Source organism: Dromiciops gliroides, chromosome 1 (genome assembly GCF_019393635.1).
Source record: "Dromiciops gliroides isolate mDroGli1 chromosome 1, mDroGli1.pri, whole genome shotgun sequence".
In the NCBI taxonomy this organism is placed as follows: domain Eukaryota; kingdom Metazoa; phylum Chordata; class Mammalia; order Microbiotheria; family Microbiotheriidae; genus Dromiciops; species Dromiciops gliroides.
The window spans coordinates 270,161,334-270,167,630 of NC_057861.1; the positions used below are offsets into that span (position 1 = coordinate 270,161,334).

Sequence of the window (6,297 nt, forward strand, 5' to 3'; positions counted from 1 at the left end):
GATAGTAATACATGATATTAAAGGGAGAGAGGGAAATCAAAGGGAAATTTTAGGGACATAGTATTCTTCAATCTCAGAAAAAAAGTGGTTACAAAAACAGGCTATGTAATATCGATTTTGTGGATGTTCATTAGGGTTTTTTTATATAACCCTCTATTAGTTGGAATTTAAATTTCTCCTAATTAGATATTAGCACATTACTATTATTAGCCTTCCCCATAAATGTTAATTTTTTGTTACATTACTTCAAAATCAGTCAATAAACATTCATTAAGTGTCTACTATGTGCCAGGCACTGTGCTAAGTGCTGGGGATAGAAATATAAAAATGAAACAATCCCTGCCCTCAAGAAGCTTACAATCTAATGGGACCACACAAAAAGAAGATGAAAAGAAGGTACCTGAACTGGGGGCATAGAAGAAAAGTCAGAGAAGTCCCAAATTAATGCAGCAAAGGTTATAACCAAGATGTTCTGAGCTGGGCACCCTCCTTAAAATGAGGTTTGGGAGTTCATGGCTCCACCCTCCAATCAGAGGGACAGAGAGTGGTGGTGAGTTCAAGTACCAGGATGATAAGATTATCCCAATAGTGAGCTTCCTGAGGCATGGTGAAGTCAGTCAGAGAAGTCCTGAAGTAGCACAGCCAGGTGAGAAATGAAAGTCAAATTCAGACAATGTCATCCTCTTGTAGATATCTTTAATATCATCACAAGTTGTCTCAAGTTGGGTTGTAGCTTCATAAATTCAGGAAATTAAGATCTGGCTTTCTGTTCCCAAATCAGTTGGACTATAGAAAGCATTGATGCTAACAAATCTCTGATCAATTAGTGTCAAGAGCTCTAATGCTAGTCTGATTTCTTGCCAGGTTCTCTGGTTTCCTACTAATGGTGGCAATAAACTTTTCTTGTGCTACTATATTGTATGCAGAAGAAATCATGAAAATGTAAATATCTGGCTTCAGGTTAACCTTGTCCTGTGGAATGATGATCTGGCAGAAGGTGACTTCATTGATGTTTTTAATTGGGCAATTTAGGACACAGATAACTCTGATCACCAAGCCTACCTCTTTTATCCTTTCTTTTACATGAATAGGGTCACAGATGAGCTGCTTGCAGCTAGCAATCTCTTCTTCAGATTTTACACCAAACACTTGTCCATCTTTTGCAATGATTTCTTCATTTGGCTTATTCCACATATGGGTACCCCATAAATGGCACTTAGCCTTACAAATCCTTGGGCTCTTGCCATACCTTGCCAATAGGTCACAATAAAATTTAATCCTGTTGTTGGTTTCATAACATGGTTGATCTAAATAGTAATCAGTTTTGTAAAGGACAAGGGCATTACCAGTGAAATCCATATCTTGGCACTTGTACACATCTCATATTGTAGTCTTCCTAGGATCAACACCCTCAGAAGTTCTAAAGTCTTTTTCATCAAAGTTGACAACATATGCTAAGAATTTCCTGCATTAACATTCTTCAAATACCATCTTCATGTTAGATGCCAAGGCTTATGCCTTAGTGAAAGGAACTTTGCAGATTTCACCTCCCTCATAGACAAAGTTTTCTTCAGTCACTTTGAAGTACAGATATTTGGTGACCAATATAAAGCAACATCTTAACCAACTGATCATTAGACATAAGGAATTTAAGGATTAGGTCCACATTCCAGACTCTTCCGCTTACCTTTGAGGCTGATGGGGATCCTCACATATTAAAATTTTTTTATAAATCTTCCAGTGGTATAATAGATGTAGTTTCACCTCAATAATAAGAGCTTCTGGGGGTAGCTAGGTGGCGCAGTGGATAGAGTGGGCCTGAGTTCAAATCCGGCCTCAGACACTTGACACTTGCTAGCTGTATGACCCTGGGCAAGTCACTTAACCCCAATTGCCCTGCAAAAAAAAAAAAAGAAAGAAAATAATAAGAGCTTCTATATATGTGAAGGACCTTCTTTCCATTTACTGACACGATCTCAGAAACTATGCATTGTTGGTATGTGTAACCTTGGGCAATTAACTTAATTTCCTGGTGTCTCAGTTCCACTCATCATGAGTCCATTTCCAATCACTATCACACTGTACAACTCATTCATGGTAGGGCCAGGAAAGGAAAGGGGAAGGAAGAAAAAAATTGGAGGGAGATCCAAGAATTGGAAAGGGAGAAAAACCAAACCAAAGAGAGTTGCAAAGAGTAGAAAAGCCCTGCAATGTTGAAAACCCCTGCAGGGTTTTGTGAGCACAGGGATGACATAAAATGAAGTTGAGGAAAGGAGAACCCCACCCCCACCCCCTGCCAATGACCACAAACTGGAAGAGAGAAATAACTACAGGGAGAGTAAGCAGGAGCAGAAGGTATTAAATGAGAGAAGGGACACGATTTTTTTAGGAGACCTGATTATGTTTGTAGGTAGCAGGGAAGGCACTAAGGTTAAGAAAGACTGAAGATAGAAAGGAAAGAGGGAATGAGGGAAAAAGTTGTTGAAGGACATGGGAGAGGAGGTTGCATCAAGCACACTTGTAGAAGGATTATCCTTGGCAAGGAGATAGATTATTCTATCTTCCAATAATGAAGTAAAGGAGAAAAAGTTGGGGAATATTGATGGTATGAATTATGGGGAATGGTGAAGATTGAGTTTATGGTGGATGCCGTCAGCTTTCTCAATTGAGAGGGATCATTCAGTAACCTCCAAATGAGCAAGGAACAAAGAGGTAAGTCTGGTTGTTTGCCTTGAAGGGTATTCCATTGTGCAGAATGGCAAAGCAATGGGAGAAATTGACACAGAGGAATGGCAGAAGCTGCTTTAGAAAGAAAACAGTTTAATATAAGAATACAGAATAAAGTAGGAAGTGAAGTTGTGAGGGATACTAGTATGAAGATCAAGGAGAAGAGAATTGGAAGAGTGCTATAGGAAGTATGATCCAGAGTCAATACAATAAAATTGGATTGACTTTGATATTAAATAGCAAATCTTCTATATTAGATAGCATAACTAGAGAATTGAACAGAGTAATACCTGATCAACTTGATGAGATTAAAGAGTGAGGCCCTTGTTTTCAACTTTGATTATACACCAATCCTATGGAAACCTAGACCTAAGCTTTGTTCAGTTTCTTCCAACTGCCTCTAGAATGAAGTACAATCTCCTCAGTTTGGCATGGAAAGCCCATCACAAACTGGATCCAGGCAATTTGTTCAGGCTTATTGTATATAATTCCCCTTCATGTGCTCTAATTTCAAAAAAGCATAAATCTACAAGTGAAAAGGACTTTGAAGGCCAACTTCCATAAACTCGTCATTCTATAGATGAAGAAAAGACCTCTGTGCCTTTGCATAAGCTGCCTGCTTCCCCTACTGCCTTGCCCCAAGCTGACCATGGCTGAAATGCATTCCCTCTTCACTTCCATGTTTTAAAAACCTTAGCCACTTTCAAAGTACAGTTCATGTGTCCTCTTCTAAATAAAGACTTCCCCGATGTCCTTGGTCGTCCATGGTCTCTTCCTACTCATTATATTCCCTCTGAATTATGGGCTCTGGCCTTATCATTTAATTGGAAATGTTCTTTCCAAATTTAACAGTGATCTCTAAATTGTTCATTTATAGCATCTACTCAATTCTTATCCTCTTGATTTTTCTACAGCACTGGTGACCACTTTCTCTTGGATGGTCTCTTCTTTCTGGGTTTTTAGTGGCACTGCTTCCACCTCATTATTCTGCCTGTATGACCACTCTTACACCTGTCTCCTGCAGGAAGAGGAAAAAGAAAGACTGATTACCTTTCTTCTGATATAGACCCATCTCTTGTCTGATCTCCAACCTGCTGAGGAAAGAATAAAATGGAAAACTTCCAGAGCTGTGTATGTATGTCTCCTGTGGGAAGAGAAGAGGCATCTTTCCATATTGTAGCACTTGTCTCTTATCTGACCTCAACTATCTGATTGGAGTGTAAGGAAGAGCTTTTAGAGGGAAGAGGAAAAGAGAAACAGGGAGCCCTCCAGCTCATGCTTTGTGTGTCTTCTGCCTGATCTCCGGGCTCCATTAAGAGGAGAGATGCCTTTAATTTAATGATTAACAGACTCCCACCTGGCCATATCCTATGCGTCATAGTGATTCTGAATACATATAGATCATCATTCAGACTCTATTCCCTATCCCCTATTACCTGATTTCTTATTCCCATACTCCTCAATCTATGCATCCAAAAGGCCCAACCAAACCCTATCCTCCCCTTCCTCTATGCTCTTGGCTTCATAGGCAACAAATTTGATTTCATCTTAAAACTTTTCCTTTCCCACTCCTTCTATCTTCTGACAATCACTGAGACCTAACAACTTTAATGACACAGCCTTCTTGGCTACCCTTTCCAGCACTGGCTGCATTTTCACTCGTTTCCCTTGGCTGACTGTTGAGGTGGGCAAGTTAAAACACTCAGTGCACCTCACTGCCCTTGCAAGTTCTCCCTCTTATGGGTGGTGGTGGTAGCAGCTTGGATAGTATGTTTATTTTCTCTGTCCTGTCCCTTCATCTCACCTCAGAGTCCTCATACCCCTTCCCTCCACAAGTTGGCACCAAGGCACTATTCTAGCTTCAAAACTCTAAGTCTCCAGAAGCCTAAGTCCTCTATTACTTTTTTGTTTGTTTGGTTGGTTTTGGGTTTTTTTTGCAGGGCAATGGGGGTTAAGTGACTTGTCCAGGGTCACACAGCTAGTAAGTGTCAAGTGTCTGAGGCCAGATTTGAACTCAGGTCCTCCTAAATCCAGGGCCAGTACTTTATCCACTGCACCATGTAGCTGCCCCTCCTGTATTACTTTTGACACTTGAATGTTCATCACGTCTGATAGATGAATCTTCTTCATGATACATGCTTATGTTTCTGGTAGAGGTACCCAAATGCTGGTCAGACTTCTTCCAGACCACTGTGTTCAGGCCTAGGCATCACATTTTAGGAAGAACATTGACAAGTTGGAATAAGGCTTTAAAAAGTACAACTTGAATAGTTAGGGAAATGAAAACCATGCCACACAGAACTGGTTGAAGGAAGTAGTGATTAATGTGAAGGTATAAAGCAGGGTTTCTTAAAGCCTGTTTTGTGTCCTAAACACTTTTGGTTTTGGTTTTTGGTTTTTTGGTTTTGTTTTGTTGTTTGGGTTTTTTTTTTTTGCAGGGCAGTGAGGGTTAAGTGACTTGCCCAGGGTCACACAGCTGTAAATGTCAAGTGTCTGAGGCTGGATTTGAACTCAGGTCCTCCTGAATCCAGGGCCAGTGCTTTATCCACTGTGCCACCTAGCTGCCCCCTTGTTTTTGTTTTTGTTTTGTTTTGTTTTTGTTTTTGTTTTTTTGTCCTGAACACTTTTGGCAGTGTGGAGAAGCCTAAGGACCCCTTCATGAATAAGGATTTTTGATGCATTGTAATATCAGTTTTAAATGCATAGAATAAATTACATGGGATTATAAAAGAAAGTCAGTTACATTGAAATTAAGATGTAACTTTTTTCCCATTCAAATTCACAGACTCCCTAAAATCTATCCTCAGTCCTTCTGGGTTAGGAACTCCTAGATGGAGAAAAATCCTAGCAATCCTCAAGTATTTGAAAGGATTTGACTTGTTCTACCTAGCTCCAGAGAACAAACAAAAGTAGAAAGAATGGGAGATGTGAGAAAATGGGTAGTTGTCTCCTCCCAATGTGGATATAAACAGTCATACTCCTGCTGACCTGTTTGTAGGACAAAGGTCTCAGATCCCCTCCTCCCCCTCAGACTAACAAAATCACATGGTTCAAGGAGCCCTGGTCTCAATAAGGTCTGCTCCAGAGTTGTGTCCATATAAAGAAGTATAAGGTCCACTCCTGAGTTATGCCCATACACGGAAGAGGGGTGGGAATACTGTGTTCCAATTAGCTAGTTTTTGCGTGTAGATTGTAACCCTTGAGTAATCGGACCAATGATGAAAAAGGGGAGGGTCCATTTGAGTTAGGGACTATGGTATAAAACAGGGCCTTCAAGCCCCATTTCCTTGCACCCACTAGCTGCACACTAGGGTGTCTCCTTCTCATGAGAAGGAAATAAAGAGCCTTTGTCACATTGCTGTTGAGTTCCTGAGAATTATTGAGAAGAGGATTGATTTTTCCCTCACAGGAGAGAAGTTACAGATTCAAAACATCCTAATCCAAATTATCTCAGAGATGAGTTATCTCAGGAAGCAGCTGACTCCCCTCCATGGAGGCTTTCTTGCAGAGAATGGATGGCAATCTGTCAGGGGTGGTATAGAGGAGAATAGAGCAGCCCCACCTCTTGGC

At 40.5% G+C, this 6,297-nt stretch overlaps 1 pseudogene; it reads right to left on the reverse strand.

The window, feature by feature from the left end:
- Nucleotides 1–617: 617 nt before the first annotated feature.
- On the reverse strand, nucleotides 618–2,096 carry LOC122748257 (annotated as a pseudogene).
- Nucleotides 2,097–6,297: the final 4,201 nt, after the last annotated feature.